The following is an 18,656-nucleotide window of genomic DNA, read 5'->3' on the forward strand; positions in this document are numbered from 1 at the left end:
TTTATGTGATGTTCAAAGGAGAGGTTAATGTATGAATAAACACAGTATGTTTTACAGTGGAGGTGTGCCACCTTACCTAAAGTAACCCTGGAGAGTACCTTCACTAACGTAAAAAAAAAGTGAATACACTTATATAAGTTATAACACTAGTATTTACCTTCAAGGAAAATTAGCAGAGATGCTACAAAACAGAGCCAAATATTTAATGAGGAAGAAGATTGTTCAAACTGTGTGACTGACGTTAGCTAACTTACATTGATAATGAGACGAGAGGGGTCAGGATCCGCCTGATGCGATGACAGTGATCGATCACATCGTAACATTACGTTCACTTCGCCAGTAATTAATCAGAGCAGCACATCGCAATGTCAGGAAAACAGAATCCCTTCTGAGGCTTAACAAGTTGTGGAAAGTAGAGACAAACAGCCTAATCAGTCACAAACAGGTGCTGCTTCGTGTGGGAAAAAAAACTCACCATGGTGCTGCTGGTCATATACCAGGCTGAAGTTGGTTTAATGATCACCACCTGTTGAGTAAAGACTGAGGCTGAAGGCTAAAAGCTTGTAGCAGTCGCACTGATGCACATGCGGCTCCATTTGTACAATCTGCGTCAGCCTTGCAATCCATGCATGCACAATTTCTGATCGTAAAACTCCATTCCAGTTGGTGGTAATGCACCACAACTTCTGTTTGCTCACCACCATAAAAATAATGAGGAGGAAGCATGTGCATCAGTAAAATAAGTAAATGTGACCTCACGACAGCATTATTGTATTCTTTTAAAGACAAATTATGTAAATGTGGGTAACAACAGATCTCCTCGCACAACCTCTCTTAAAAAAAGCACCCATTTTGTTTTCTGGAGCATGCACACTTGGCCCACTTCCTATGCGTACCTTCCATGCAATCCTAAGGGTTTGTGCAGACCCTCACGGACTTGGGAATACCACATGGCCATTACTTACAGCTTGAAATATCAGTAACCTAAATAATTGTTTATTTTGTTTGTTTGTTTTTTAAATGAACATGACAGGGAAAAGGCAATGTTACCAAGCTAAAACTGGCTAATGTTACCATGACTTAATGTTAGCTAGTCATCATTGGCTGTTTAGGTTGAGTAAATAATTGTTTCATGAATCAAACTTAATTGCTTCTGTCAAGCTAAGTCAACATAGCAAAGCCAAATGCATCAATTAATTTACACAAAATGTCCAAACCTACCTTCTTTTTAAAAGAAAATAGCTAAACTGCAGTACAACAATGTGAAAATGACTCTGGAGTAATGACGTCAGAGATGCATGATGGGATGACACTGAATTCCACTCAATTTACAATGTCAGGTTTAAAGTAGACAGTAGTACTTAGTAATGCAAGAAACCATAACAAATTAAGTTGACGGTCCAGTCTAACATATAGGAGGAAATTGCATATAATAGGTATGTTTTAATTAGTGTATACCCTAAAAAGAATTGTTTTGTTTTTGTTACCTTAGGATGATGTTTTTAATACAGAGGGAGTGGGTCTTCTTCCATGGAGTCAGCCATGTTTCTATGGTACAAACCAAACACGCTCTAGATAGGGCAATTCACATTTCTCATGAGTTTCACATCCACTTTAGTTTCTCCTACACGCTTAGTAAAGAGTTATGCGAGGGGGTTGTAATCTCTGACTACACCTGTAGATGCCACTAAACACTACACACTGGTCCTTTAATTCAAAAACTCGGATACACTTTTCCAGTAGTATTAGTAGCAGTAGTCTGTTATTTATACTGAACTGCCGATTCTTTTCAATTCATTATGCATTGTTGATTCATTATTTATTATATAAAGAGCTACACAAATCAGATGCAGGCAGTGATTCTGAGAACTGGAACGTATCCAGACTATCCCCATCACTACAACATCATGCTCTGTTTATATTTCAGACCACTCTACCGCAGCACAGACGGCTCTTTTCTCTCAGCCAACTGAAGCTAGGAATCACTGTGTATTAACATTCCCTGGCTAATTTTCATAGTGAAAATGAAATGGATTTGATCAAAATGCAGACAGATAGCATGTAATTATCAGGGCTAAATGCAGTAGGACACAGTCAGAGTGGCCATAATGGTCATTATGTTAGCCGGTCTGTAGATTATAGGGTAGATGACACGTACAAGGATCATTTAAAGGCTTTGTTTGAAAGGTGTAATATTGAAAAGCAGGGTCCAAAATTAGCACCCGTCACTCACCAAACAGCACAAATCTACGTAGGCAAAAATAATAAATGAGATGAATTTACCAGCCATTGGCAGATAGACCAAAAAGTTAATTTTGGACCATGTTGAAAAGGCAGAACATAGATGTGTTTGGTTATGAGTTGTTTTCAATTTAGTATTCAGGTTTAATTGTTTTTGCATATGTGGCAATGATCTAAAGCACAACCGCTATTTGCATTCATAGCACAGGGGTCAAAAATGCAAAACACAGGCTGTCAGCATTAGCATACTTACCAGGCTGCATATTTTGAAAAAACATTTCATGAAAGTGTGACTAGAGCATTCGGCAGAGTTCAGGACAATAGCAGAGTAATAGGATAAATAATAGATTACTCAAAGCTGACTTTTAAACTGGGCTAACCATTCAAAGCATACAGAGTAGACGCAATGCTGACAGGTTTGCATTATTCATGGTGTGCACACACACACACACACACACACACACACACACATACACACACGCACAAACACAAAGCTGCTGCAAAGCTTTAGAAACAGAGATGAAGAAAAGCTGGTTTGGGTGTTTTTTGTTATTCTTCAAGACAAGAAGTGGAGACGTTTGAAGAATGATTTATGTGAATGAGAAGCAGCTAGTATGTCACATTTTTAATGGAGGGTGTCACTTCAGTGTCATGTCTTTGTGTCTTTTTACGATACTTTTGACTGAAGGTCTGAATTCAGATAACTGCTATTGAACTGAATGACAACATAAAACACACACACAACTGCTAGCGGCTTCTGGAAAATAGGAAAATCACCAGTTAAATTGTCTGCTTGATGTAGTGCAGGATGAAGGGAGTCAACTTGTCATTACATGTCTTCGTCAATCAGGTCGATACAAAATGCAAGGCTACTGACATGATGGGCAACTAAACACCAACTGAACTGGCCGCAAAACTCAGCAGCCAGGACCTGGAACAACGAGGTAAATATAGGGAGTTTACCAAATGATGCAAATGATGAGACAGTCAAAGCAATAGGCCTCAAGTCCCCAGCAGCAAGATTCCTGCCTGCTGGTGCGGATGTCGGGGAACTCCCAAGACAGCCCCAGATTCAGCACCCTGGACAGCGGTCATGACAGCCACAGACAGCGGTCTGGGAATATGACATGTCGATTGCTTTTTAGTGTTTTATTCTAAATGATGTATCAAGATTAACTGTTAAAAACAAAATTTGCAACTCATAACATGGATTTCCACAGATACAGTGGGCTTGGCTTTTTCCAGTTATGTTTCCTGTGGTAACTTCAACATTTTATTTTATATCCAAATTATATTCAGTATGCCAAATTAAAACAACCAAATACATTGATTGTGATTGTCCTCCAGAACAATTGGTGTGTTTTCCGATCTGATTCAGCCTCTTGCCAGGATGACACAATTATAATGGTCTCATGACAGCCAATGTCTAAACCAACCACATATGACAGCTTAATGCAACATTAACACATTTAACACAAGAGTTTAATAATTAAGCCTGCAATTTTGGCTTTGTTAATGTCAAGGTGTTATAAACAAACAAACAAACAATGCCAGCTTTGCACTAAAAGTGACATAATTTAATTGATAATGGCACTTAATGTGAATAAAACGTTAATATAGACCATAAAAGGCTCCTTTATGGTCATGACAGGTGTCGTGTCACGGTTATGCACACCCCTTCAAATGAAGTATTACCGAGATAATTAACTTGTCATCTTGAGATACCAGTTATAAAAAATAAATGCGAAACCAGATGTAAAATTAGTGGAGTTCCACAGCACAGCACTTAATTTGGATGGCATACTCTTTCATTTAGATAAACAATGGCAACAGATGTTCTTTAAAGGGTTAGTTCAGATTTTTTGGAGAGGTGCTTATCCATACTCCATTACCTACAGTAGATAGCCCCTAGTTTGCAGAAGCAAGCAGGAGTACTGGCCCCAAGTTAAGCTATGCACTGCATGTGTTAACATGTTTTAGCCACCTAAAAAAAACCTTAAATAAATCAACCTGAGTAAGTCCATGCTGTTTTTTCAGTGCATTACCTTGCCGTCAGACAGCCCTTTCTGAAAAAAAAAAAACTGAAGCCATTATACCACTCTCTTCAAAGCCACCAGATTCCTTTAACAAAAACAGTTAAAAAATTACCTTGCAGAACATGGGAGTTGCTGGTCTACCGCTGCCTTGATCCCTTGTGCAAATTAATTCATTAAAACACCAAAGTCACACAATAACAACTAACCAATCAAGGTAGTAGTAGACCAGCAACGTGTGTTTTGTTAGGTCAAATTCTTGTTTTGCCAATGGAGTCTGATGCCTTTGAAGAGAGCATAGATATATATATATAACAGCTGCAGTTTCCTGGTGGAGGGGGCTGTCTAATGGCAAGGTAAAGCAGTGAAAATATTCTAAATATAGCGTACACTTAAACTGATATTGATTTTTTCAAGTGGGCTTTTTTGTGGTGGCTAAAATACGTCCACAGCAGTGCATTCCTTATTTTCTGTCCTGCTCAGACCTAATGTCAACTCTCTCCCCTGTATTAGGCTTTGCAGTCAGCTAAACCCTTCCTCATATTTTCCTCCCAGGAACAATCCAGTGTGTTGTGTTTGGACAGGTATAATATAAAGTGGCCAAAAAACAATAAATAAATATACACAAAAATACACATTACTTCTCACCCAAAATTAAGAGTACTGCATTGGATTCAAAATAAAAATTGCACTCTAGTAGAATAGAACAGAGCCATCTTGTCACAAAACAGAAAAAGAAGAATACCACTTCCTGTCACATGTGCTACTTATACTATGAAGATTGATACTATTTTCATGATAAATATTAAATTGTACTACCAGCAGCTGGCTAACTTAGCTTAGCACAAAGACAGGAAACAAAGGGAAACAGCTAGCCTTGCTCTGTTCAACGATAACACAATTCTCCCACATGCACCTCCAGAGCTCTTTAATTACCACAGTCTCTTTTTTTTAAATCCATACAAAACCAACAAATTGTCATTTAATGGGGGTTTGTGTGCTGGTGCATTTCCTGGTCAGGACCAGTTGCCCGGCAACCAACAGAGACTGCAAGAAGAACATTTTTCACCCTTTCATCACTTGTTTGTCATGTTTTGTCATTGATAAAGTTTTGAATCACAACACGAAAACCTCAACCCACACCACCCGCTAAATCATCCCATCCTATTTCTGAAAGTCTGTCACTTTTTGCAAATGTGGCTCTGCACAATCTCGTCTGATGTCTCCTACAGGGGGGGATTGAACAGGTGCCTGAAAAACTTTCCCCAGCCAATTTATTCTCCCAGACATCTGCTCATTGGTGCAGCAGTGCCAGTTTCTTCCAAGACACTTTGCACATGAGCAGAGCAGCTTGAATTTAGCCTGACAGCATTCACAAATCCAGGTCATGGAGGACACAGGAAAGTAGACTTGCACTGAAGTAATGGACTAGATAAAATGAGAGATAAATCTCTTAAACTCCATTTGCTCTATCTTCAAATTCAACTCAAGTTTCTTTAAAATGAAATCAGAACTTTGATGACAGACATCACAAATATATTCTGTATCTGCTTGCTTCAACACGTGATTGAAGCTGTATGATACACACATTGTAAAATCTGAACCTTAGCTAAAAAAAATGTTGAAACTGATTACATCTACACATTTTAAGTAACACTAACTAAAGTTAAAAACGTTTGATTAGGCAGCTTTTACTAATAATTTTAAGACACTGGCTTAATTTTGTAATCTTTATTTGTACTGTGAAAACAAAATACCTAGTTAAATAATCAGGAATGTTTCTGTAACTTACAAAACTAAGCTAGTGTCACTTAACATTTCTAGTTAAAGATTCTTAATCAAGAATGTTTTTAACTAACAAAACTGAGCTTGTGTTACTTAAAATTTCCGATGTAATCAGATTCATTAATTGTTTTGAGTTAAATTAAATTATTGTGTTAAGTGCAGATAAACAACATGATTTTGATTAAAACATTACATCATATGGACATTTTCTGGACAGCTGGGCAGAAGCTATTGCACAAAGGAAGTTATTTGTTATAAAGAACCACAATTTGTTCTCGACTGGGTTGCCTAATCCATTCAGATCAAATCTGTGGTTATTTGGCTCTACCTATGTACATGCACACATTGTCCTCACTTGGAACAGTGGGGAGTCTCTCCATATGACCAGCATGCAGTGTCAACTCAGGAGACTCTTCTAACAAAGTTACAATATGTAGACGTACGAGCTGAGTGTAGTAGGAGGGTGCAGCAGTCCCCCTGGTGTGCAGACACTCTGATAAATATTGATGATGGAAGGCAGGCCTGTTGACATAGCAAGTGGCTATGACACAGTTACAGCTGGCAGTGAGCTGGGGAGAGCTGCACTCTTGGCACTCATCAATACTGAATTCTGGGAGTGCTGAGCTGTGCAACAAACCCTCTATTAGATCACAGTAACATATAATGAAATCAATCTCAATTTGTGCCTGCAATGTGGGCATTTTCTATACATGTGATGCACTTGGAAATGTATGTACAATATGTCTGCATAAAATGTATATTGGTTTTATATTAAAATGCTAGTTAATCATATTTTAGTGCTTCAAACATGAAAAAATGAGAAATGGTTATGTTTTGAAATTAAAGGGCCAGTGTGTAGGATTAAGTGGCATCTAGCGGTGCAGATTGCAACCATTTGAATTACAGTAGGACAAACTACGTCGCAAAACTCAAAAGAGGATGAGGAAGAGGACACGCTCCCTCTGTAGATAAAAACAGCTAATTCTAAGGTATCACAAACAAAAATTCTTATTTTCAGGTGACTATATACTAATGAAAACATACCTATGTCACAATTAATGCAAGGTAACAAGGAACACAAGGGATTGGACCCAAATGCAAGACATCAGCAGGCAGACAGGATCAGTTCAACCATTTCTTTCTTAGGAGGAGTGAGTTACAAAATAAAACAGGAAATTACTAACCTCAACCGCAAACCATGACAACGTAATATAATATATAATTTTGCCAACAGATCCCCCTAAATGTTACACACTGGATCTTAAAAAACCTGTTTTGAACAATTGATTAATTATACATTTAACACAAAATTCTTTTTAAAAGTATGAATGGAAGTCTGTGTTTTGATTAATACTTAATTCAGTCATTTTAAAAGCATTTTTTTGAAAATACAGTTTAAACTGAGTCTGATAATCAGGCTGAATTGTCATTTCAGTCCACTTCACTGACATCCTGAACAAATCAGAGATGTAGCAATGCAGAGGTCTGGAACCAGATTGGTAAACCTTGGACTGGACAGAAAACGTTAATGTGTTCCAATTCATCCCTTATTGCATTTTTTATTCATTCATTTAGATTTCATTTTATTTCAGATTTTCTCTCGACTGAATACGGCAGGAGTTTGACTACGTTATATGGTTCATTGATCTGATTGGTTGAATCCAATAACCTGCTAAGTATTTTTTGAAAGTGCATTCCCTTTTCCAAACAGTTTCCAACTTCCCAGATGGTTCTGTGTAACAAATCACCTAGCACAGCCAGGTTAGTACACAAAGATATTACATTTACACTTATACAACAGATGCTGAAATTTGTAACTCTGAAACCAGAAATATAAAAAAGTAAAAAAAATTTAAAATCCCTCAAACCGGCAATAAATCATTTAAAAACAGGAGTCGGAGCCTAGTTAACCCCAAAAGAACTATTGTACAATCACTCTGATCTAACTATTGCATAACAGATGAGTTCTGTTAAAATCATGTTTAATAAAACATTTAAAAGAAAAAAATGCAGCATACCATCAGCCCATAAGACTGTTGCTGAAATGAGCACAGTTGTACAACGACAGAATGTTTCACTTCAAACAGTCAGCCGTAGGAGGATAAAACACACATTCACTCTATTAACAGCTTGTAAAGGTCTTCAAAACTATGATCACGGTCAATTACCAACCATACTTACGTTCAAAATGTAAAACGAGAATCAATTAGCCCTTATTAGTGACAAACTAACGCTGAAACACTGAATTAAAAGGTTAAACCTGCTACAACACCTGCAGCTTACCTCGAGTGCATTCAGTACATTACCGTGTGTACCAGAGGAGTGTTTCACGCAGCAGTATAATGTGGGAAATGAACATATGATTAATACTTGAATTGTCAGGAGGTCACCAATTGCTCTTCTGTTTACTTGATGGTATATAAAGCAAGACATTCTAAAAGTGTGGCAGAGAACAACCATGCTGAGGTCTTCTTTCCATGCTGCATGAAGTAAAGAGACTTGATTCCTCACACCGGGTCTGTAATTCTTCAGAGAACTAGCAGCTCTCAATATTTTGGAAGAATTTCACCTACAGTAAACCCAGGCGAGCAAGGCTTACTATGTCAGTGTGTCAGGTTTATTTCCATAATGTTGAGTTCCACAAAGCAACTTCAGCTAAGTTACCTTGGAAACCAATCCTTTAGGCTTTTCTGGTTCAGTCCTCAGAATAAGCGCCAACTCAAGCTTATCTGTTATTGCACTGGTCCCACCTATGAGACATACTTTATTTGCAGCTAGTTTACTGTGGAAAATGTGTTTCTGACAAAACATAATGCTATCCAGATTACATTTTATTCGAGGTTTATATCAATAGAAAGTTTGTGCATGTTATTTCATGTCTGTCATGCACAAACCTGGGTCCCTACAAAACAGACAAGTACATTTGGTATGTCAAGAAAATAATATAATTTTATAGGAAGTAGTCCATAGCAGAGGAAAAGATAAACTAATCATGTCGTCCACGGGCTAATAATTGTGTATCTGCAAAGAGGCACAACCGGCACACAGAGTTAAGTACATTGTTGCGCAAAGTCAAACATTTAATAATTAAAGATCCCCTCCAGACATGTATTACAACATATACAAATAAACAAATCAGCTTGGGACAATTATGTGTGTCTGATGATTTTTTTCCTCATTATACATCATTAAAAATTCCAGAATTTATAAATATGCAGATGTTGTTCGTTTCTAAAGTTTTGCTGCTGGACACAAGATGTCCATTCTCAGTGGATGTGCACTGGTGGCTTCAGGTTCCTACATCACACTGTACAAGTTGCATACTGGACCAGGACTGACCTCCTAACTATTTGTGATGTCATAAATCATGTTGGTAGGTCTCGCCCCTTAAAACCATATTTTCTGCACATACATCATTTAAACAGCACACTGCAGGAATAAGAAGGAAAACAGATTTTTGACTGGAGGTGACTTTAACCTATAACATTATTGTTATTAAAATATTTTTAAGGAACACTACTGTGTGTTTCTGCAGGACAGTGGAGTCCTGTGGTTCCTCGTGTGATCCAGCTCAGCATCAGCGACCCTGCAGATGCAGCCTCATCCACTCGAGGGAACAGCTTGTTTACAAAAGCACTGCCTCGCCGTGCCTTTGGTGCTGTTACGCTGAGATTTGATTTTTCATTGTTCAAAGAGGTCTGTTATTGCCATCAGGGTTTATATCTCATCACAGAAAGACATCAAAGGGAGATGGAGCATTCTTGTGATTCTTTAGTGTGCCTTCTGGAGGAAAATCAGCTCCATCTTGGTTGAGAGGGACTCCTAAAGATTCCCTTCGTCTATGGGCTGGTTGTTTTCTTTCTTTGCCTGTTTGGGATTGCTCTTGTTAGAATTCTTTTTTTTTTTTGGTGGTGGTACAAGTTGTACAAAAATTAAACTGGAATGTAGCCACAGTGTTTCAGCATGATGTGCCAGCTGCATATTATGTAGTCTAAAATCACTCAATTTTTGATTGTCACGTTGATGTGGATAGAAAGTGTTGTCTCACAGTGCAGTGCAGATAGAAACCTAAAATCTAAACACTGGTGAAGATGAAGATGTTATGTAACAAAAAGAGCTGTCAGCTAAAAAAAAAAGAAATCGTCTTTCAACATAAATCCTTTAGATTAGGATAAAGGCTGTAGTCATGGCAATGCTGGTCAGTCAGTCCAACACGTTTGTCCAGACTGAAATATATCCTCAACTGTTGAAAGATGTTACAAGAAATCTTGTATAGACATGTCCCTCAGCAACACGTTTTCACTCCCAATTCCTCAAATACTGCAGCTTAGTCAGTGGCCCTCAACTTCAAAATATGACACTATATAAAAGTCTCGTTTCATTTCTGGATGCACACAAATCAGTCAAGTTAGCAATAATAAATATGTAATGTCTTTGAAATAAGGTTGCAGTTTGGTTAGGTTTACCCTCTGTGTTACTTGCCCTGGGTCACGGCAAAAATAGACCAGCTGCGTATTCTACACGGAGTAGAGCGGCACAAGGCTTCTGGGACACTTCTGAAACGTGCAGCGGCACTTCTGGTGGAAATTAGAGCATCGCCTAGAACGAGTGCGATCCGCTTTGGCAACTAAGTCAGAGCCAGAACGAATCACAGCCGTGTGTGGTGGAATTTGGGGGTTAGTCACAAGAAGTACTTTGTTAGGATTAGGAAAATATCCTAAGTTACTTTATATATTTGACATAAATCAAATACATAAATAAAACGAAACGTAACATTCGTAACGTACGTGAAGTAACTATGTTACTTCAAAGAAACTGGTTACTTTTGGTTTTACATAGGACACAAACTGAGTGTCTCCTGAGTAAAACTTCTATTTAAGCCATCCATCAACACCACCAGGTTGATGTTTGTGTCTTTTAGTTAAATATCTCAACAACTAGTGGATGGATTGCCATGAAAGTTGGTTCACACAATTATAGTATCAAGAAGATAAAAAAGTTAAGCAAACCTCAGTTAAAGCAATCTAGCTAGCTAATATTTTTTGTAGATTTTGTGTAGATTAGCTTGCCAGTTAGCTAGCATTTTGGTAACACTATAACATTTGGTAACATACTATATTGTGACTATATTTTTATTGCAACATATATACTGTACGTGTTATTTTTTAACATCCTTAAAATGTGGTTGTCTTTTTAACATAGACAAGCCTAGCATCGCATAACTAAGCACCGAAACGCAGAGACATACATCAATTTAAGTATGAATTCAGACTTTTAACAAAACGGGATCATCATATTGTTATTTCGGCATCCTTTTGATCCGTTTATTGACATTAAATCACATCACATCAAGAATTGTTTATTTTAGGCTAATACCACCATTGTAAGCCAGATAAAAGGGCCAATGTTCTCAAATGATCCCGCGAATAAACTACTAAATAAACTAACGCAAATAACGCAAGGTGAATATTCGCTTGGTGGGAACACACTATTAGTCTTGTTTACCTCCATTTAAAATCTACGCATAAGCAGTGCTCCCAAACTGCTTAAACAGGCACCATGTTTGGATTGCAGTCCCCAGAGCCAAAAAGGTTGAAGTCCTCTGATCTAATGGTAGATTGCATGGAAACTTACTGAGCACTTCCATTGTCAGTATCTAATTAACATCACTGCCTCTGGGGCTGTGAGGGGGGTTTTAGGTTTTAGTCTACTTATCACTAGGTATTAGTATTCGGGTTTCTTGAGACTGACAATGATTCCTAGAAGTGCAGTGGAAGCTGGGTGCTTGTTTTTTTTTTTTTTTGCCTCTTCAGTCATGCCCACATTAGCTCTACACCTGTCCTTTAATCGTTCTCCATTTTCTTTGTGTACAGCAAAATCAGTGCTGACATTCTTCCTTGTTATGGGGTAAACACCTTGGGAAAGCATTATGCAAACATACCGCCAACAGGTAGATCAATAGACAAGTGTGAAAGAGAACAGAGGGCTTAGGGGAGACAGGAGCAATCAAACTCTGGTTTGGACAGAGACAAGTGAAGTCAGTGTGTGACACGTGACTGAATTACCCTAATTCCAATACCAGCAATAACCCCAATTTCTGAGCATCTTCGTTGTTTCCTCCAACATCTGTGTTAATTTTTGCAGCTCTTGATCATATGCGTGGGGGTAATTTAAATGAAAGCTTTATCTTTTGTAAAAACTCATTTGAACATGACCTCATTCTTGACTGGATGAATGCTGTTTTTGTCTTGTTACTGTCTGTGGTAATCAAGCACTGAAAATAGAGATGCATTTCCTCTAATGAGAGAGCATCCATTTGGGCTTGTGTATAAAGGTTACTCAGATCAGATTCTCCTTGCGGCGCTGTGTTGCTATCTCTTTCTGAAAGCAACAGACAGACAGACAGGAAGTCAATGATGGTGTTGGTAATGTGTAATCACACTTGGGCAAACTATTTGTCTGCACAGAGCTGTTGACAATATCACACTTCTAGACATTTACAGTCTACACCATTCTTTTTGGGGATGAGCTTTAGCTTCCTCCAGCATTAACAAATTGCAGGGGGTGAGGCATCAGATTAGAGATGCCCTCAGGCAGCCAAAACACACATTAATCCTGTAATGACCTGCGATGCTGAAGTGAACACCATTATTTTTCAGATGACACAGAGCCAAAGTTGGCGAGGTGTCTGCCTGCTCAATCAACTGGTCAAAATCTGAAATCTGAACCTCTCGATATAACAACTTTGGGTACAAATATCTGATTTATAAATATCTGAAGATTATACTTTGAAATCAATTCAATACTTTTTCTCAATACTCAATTGGACATAAAACATTTCAAACTAATTAAACTAATGGTTCTCAACCTGGGGGTTGGGACCCCAAAGGGGGTTGTGAGATAATTTCCAGGGGTAACCATAGCTGTGGAGAATTAAATAAAATAACATATTGTGGCAAGCAGTGCGGGATGACAGACCGGAAGGAGCTTTCAGCAATGTCATCCCTTTAATGACATTCAAAACAGGGGACAGGAATGCCTCAAAAACACTATGTACTATTAATAGGCCACTGTTTCTCAACCTGGGGGTCCCCACCCACACTAGCAGTCACCAAAGCCTCACCAGGGCTTGTGAGGCCTTCTTGATTTTAACCCTCTGAAAACAGACCTCCCGCAGGCAGTTGTTGTTTGCATTACCCTGCTTTAATCAATCTAACCTAAAAACTGTAATGGCTAGAGGATTCTTTTTTATTTATTTTTTTGCAGTGCCACACTAACGCTCTAATATTGTAACATCATCACAAGAGAGAGAAATAGTCTTAGCAAGATTATTTTATTATGGAGAGTATTTGTTTTGACTTTGCACCGTCTTAATGGCGAAGAAAAGCTATTCAACCGAGGAGGTTTTGTTTACAAGCTGCAGTCCGGACTCCTTGTTCATTGAGGATCAAGACCATTTTGTATTAGGATATTTAAGTACAATTGTAAATAGTTAAAATAACTAGCGTTAAGAAAACATTTATACATTTAGACATTTTCAATGAGTATGTTTGATATGTTTATTTAATAAAATATGATGAAAAAACTGGTCTGATTTATTTATTTTTTTAAATTTAGATTTTGGTTTATTGATTTATACAACCTTTTAGCTTAGGTTTTAGAGATTTTAGGGATGTGAAGCATCCGAAGATACTGAACAAAAATATTAATGGAGGCACTGGTGGACCACTTCTACTGCAGAGTTAGAAGGGTTAAGGGGTTTAAGGTGAAGACCTGAACACAATTAAATTCACAGAGCCTTCACTCTCTGATAAACACCCTCATCCTGCATTAGAAAAATATGCAGTTAAAATAACATCAGGGAAAACAAAACACTGAATTTCGACAAAAAAAGAAACCTAATAAGTATAAATGGTCATTGAAAATGAAGAAAAAAAACATAATACAGAGGATTGCATTAAAATTTCTTAAAAATATCAGGAAAACTCAGCTCTAATCAATATTCATAGGACATAATCTGCTCAAAATTCATCGTTTTACACAAACTTCCTGCAGTTATTGTGTTCACTGTTTGGGTTCATTGTACAGTTTAACAGTTGTTCTTTACTATATAATGAAATAATATGTATGATATGAAATAAAATAAATAAAATATGTCACTGAGTCAAAGGTTGTCAGTTCACTCAGTCATAGAAAAGGGGACAAAGGTTGGGTGCTATAGACATATACTCGTTCACTAGTTCAGTAATATGAGCATGTATCTCCATCTATTATTGTTATAGTCATAGGCCTAAAGCAGACATGTTCACTGGAAACCTTATTTCAATAAATCTAAAAACACCAATTAAAGACAAAATAGAATTAGTTCTTGTCCTGTCAGTGGGCAAAGTGATGATTTTGTGTGAGTTTGGTAGCTTTCACTGACCTGATTATTCTGCGGGGGTCGCAACTCTAAGAGGTTGAGAACCACTGAATTTAACAACCTTTTCACACTCAACTTCACACCAGTGCAGACAGCCATCCAAGGGGAACTAGCGCGATGAAACAAATTAGCACTCTCACCGATCGGCTGCACTTAAAAATTAAAATCCTTCCAGAAGTCAACTACTTATTCAGAATGTCCTCTGCATTAACAAAACAACAGTTTAAAAACAAAGGGCTTTTCTCATTTCTCTAATTTGTGCCTCCTCGTCTCCTCCGTCCTCCTGCCTGTGACACAGAAATCTATCTCAGTGCGCCATCTCGAAGGACATCTCAATTCCTAAATTGCATCTGGAGGAGACAGGAGGGAGGAAAGAGGAGGCTTGCTGGAGGACTGACTGAGGATACACAGGTGTATCCTTTGCGGAAGCCTTTTCAATGTTTTTCTCACCCGTGACGCATAAAAGAGACAACACACCGCTGGAATATACAAACCATGGCGGGAGCTCTCTACAGATGTATTGATAAGGTGTATTAGTTACTGAAGATGATCAAACTTTCTGCGCTTCACTGTTTGTGTAGCGCCTCAAAAGGCGCTGTTCTTACCATATTCCTTAATGATATTTCAACTTCATACAGGTAGTTACTATGGTAACGGCCAAAAGAACACCTCAAACACAGACACACACATAATAATAGACAGTGAATTAACAGTGTTTTTCGGCATGTATTTAATCCACCAGCCAGCACTTATTTTAGTGAGAAATAATAATAAAACAGTCCACCTCTCATTCCCACAGTATGCATTGACAGTGAAGGCTGCAGCGAGTAGAGGAGACAAAATCATCAAAGTTTCTTTTTGAATAATATTAATGCTGAATTGACAAGAAGACTGTGGACATATGACACACTTTATCTTGTGCCTTTAGAATTCTGTGTTGTTACGGACACATAAGGCATTGTTAAAATGTCATTTTTCTGAAAGGGAGTTTGGCACAATAATGTTCTATTTACAATAGATTTATAGTGACAGAGCATCTTTAGACATCCATAGACTACATTCTTTGTCAATTGAATTCAAAGTAAACATATTACTGCTATGCTCATCTGATCATAAAATACAGCGGTAGTCTATCAGAAAACAATGGACAGATGATGCAGCTGTGCAGCTGTTGACTCTGAAGCAAGGACATCTCATTTTGTTAAAAGTCTGTCTCCACGACTTCTTTCTCCTCTGTTTCTCTCCTCGCTTCCTCCGCTCTCATCTCTGGTGGGGGACTAAGATAGGAGGAAGGAAACTACTCCATATGCCCGGGCACGGAACAACCACAGAAGTTGCATCTAAAGGCTAAAAGATATATATATAATTAATCTAATCTAAAACTCAATTACAACCAACCTTTTTTTTTAAATGAAGCAACATTTTCTAAAAAGAGTATATTCTCTCAGTGCATACTACATGAAGCTCTTGGGGCTGCCCTTGTGTTTGCTTGTAAAGACAAAAATGGATGAGCACCAGGCTCTACACACAGACACAAACAAACATAACTAAATGGTTTTAATTATCCTGGTTCGTTGCATTTTAATGAGAATTCACAGCCCATCTCATCCATACAGTTTTAAGGTGTTGAACTTGGCCTCTTTCATGCTGTAATATTCATTCAGAGCACAGCTGGTGAATAACCCTAACAGTAAATCTAATCTTGATCAGATTACACTTTAAGAGCAAAAGATGCCTGATCTAAAATGGCCAAATTTCCTTTTGCCCTAATTTGAATTCCACATTGTCGGAAGATGTTAAAATGGTGAAGGTCACTCAAAGACATTAATTTAATATGTGGGAGTCTGAGATGACACTCTGGAGGTTAAACTGGCTGCATCCTGTGAGTTAACAGAGTGAGACAGTGATCCCAGAGAATGTGCAAAATGACACATTCAGCTAGCATTTCAGAATATCAAATTACAGAGAGCTATTTGCCCATAAAACATTTTGCAGATGCTTGGCTGACACTTGAGGAAAAAACACTTTTCGGTACACCCTCGATTAGATTTTCACCCGCAGTAATTAACCTTGTGTTATGAGAAAGAAGGGAGGACATTTAGGTTACAGAAGGCACAAAATCAAAAATGGTTTAAAAATGAAGAATACAGCAGGGACGTTAATCATGTCAGTATTGCATGCAAAGCAGGGTTATGCAGATGAATAAAACTTAGACAGGGATTCTGCAGGTTCCTGCAGGGACGAGAGTGACCTAATTTGACCAGTTTATGGCCCTTAGTGCCAAGGCTGCACAGTTGAGCCACATCAGCTGACGACCTCTGCCTGTTCATATCCTGAACTAGCAGACTACAGCAGCCAGGGCAGTCCTTAGTACGGACAAGGAGAGTTATTGCATTATGTAGAATTCTAAATTTAAAAGGCTAAATCATTGCTGAACTTTGTGAGTCATCCAGACAAATTAGTATCTGACTGTCAGACTGAAGTTTTCACAGCATCATGTAATGACCATGAGCAAACTATTTTAAAGTGTATTTCATTGCTTGATAAATAAATGCGTGCCAATGATGACAATTCAAATCCAGAATCTGGCCAGGAAGGGGTGATATCCATAAGATATGTAATGCTAGATATTCATGGTACAATACACTGTACTTTTTTCTATACATTTATTGTAAAGGCATACTAAAAAACAATGTATATAGTCATACAGTAATAATAACTCTTAATCATTCTCAATGATCCACTAGAAGTGGGTGGCGGTGTCTGTATCTGCAGAGACCCTGTAGCCCTCTGCCTGTATTTTCTTATTTTATTTTTATTTTGTTGTGTGCTAGACGCTTCTGGATGTGAGAGTTCAGGCCTCTCTAAAAATGTAGCGACCAGGTCACATCGCTGTCTCCGTTTATTTGTCTCCTCTACCGCCTGTCTTTGTCTGGGATGCATAACAAGCTGCAGGTCTGTGTGTCAGTGTGTGTCTGACCGAGGGCAGACAGCATGAAGCTACACTTCAGCTGCATTCACACAAAATCCAGGAATATGGCACCCTCCTGCAGGGTTGTGTGGAGGTGCTTTAGAATGAGCAAACCATTCATGCTCTATGTAGCTCGCCCAAAGCTGGGGAGGAGGGGCCAACTTTGAATGGTGTGTTTACAAACAGCAAAGGACAGATACTCCATTGTAAATAAATAAATAAAAAAATAAAAATTTGTTCTTTTTTAGTGAGTGTCATTTTAATTTCCTTCTTGTTCTTAGGAACATTTCTCCCTTGACAAGGGTGGAGGTGCTTCGATTTAGAGCTTGGCAGGCCGTAAATTACAGAGCGAGCAGAGCTGTCCGGTGCCCTGCAGACAGCAACAGGTTTTCAGTCAAAGTAGGCCAGAAAGAGAACAGCTTGTGTATGTATATATATAAACCCACACAGTATGCTGCTACACCTGCAGTAGCCCAGATTCTGACCTTGGCTTTTAGGGACAGGTAACAGACTCACAGACAGCATGAAAGTGTACTTCATGCCCCAGTTCACCAGCTGTCGGCCGCAGTCTACAGTAAAGACGATGCTAGTGCAAAATGTAAAAACAAAACCCTGAAAAACTCAAAACCTTGAAAATTTCATCCAGTAAAATCACACAGGCTATCAGGTGTGTCCAGGCCGCAGGAACTCACCCTTGAGTCGAAGCATGATGAACCGCCATTGGAGGTAGACACTTTCATCTGGCTCCGCCCCCTCTCTGTCTCCTTGTCGCCGAGGCCGACGGCCGAGGATGGGCGGCTGTGCGAGGATGCAGCGGGCCTGTTCCCCGAGGACGAGCGGTTTCTGGTCAGCGAGGAGCTGCTGCCTGCTCCGCCTTTCTCTTTCTGGTACTCAATGGGAGACTGCAGAGCTACAATCACACACAGAACAAACATTTATTCTTCTTTAGTAACATCATTTCAGGTTAGTGTGGACCTGTTCGTGAAGACTGCAGTGCTGTTGCTGATTTAAATGTGGCAGCCATTGTGTCATTCTTTTACAGCACGCTATGAAAATGACTTGCTAAAAATAGGAAACAGGATTTTGCACTGCAGTCTGACCCGGGGTGTGTCCGTCCTCGGTAGCTGGAGGAGGAGAAATTACATCAGGCTTCACAGGAGAATACTGTAGTTGTGTGTGTTTTCTCACCAGACAGGAAGTTGCT

The sequence above is a fragment of the Morone saxatilis genome, unplaced genomic scaffold (genome assembly GCF_004916995.1).
Source record: "Morone saxatilis isolate NCDOM2014 unplaced genomic scaffold, NCSU_SB_2.0 Contig5, whole genome shotgun sequence".
Taxonomy (NCBI): Eukaryota; Metazoa; Chordata; class Actinopteri; family Moronidae; genus Morone; species Morone saxatilis.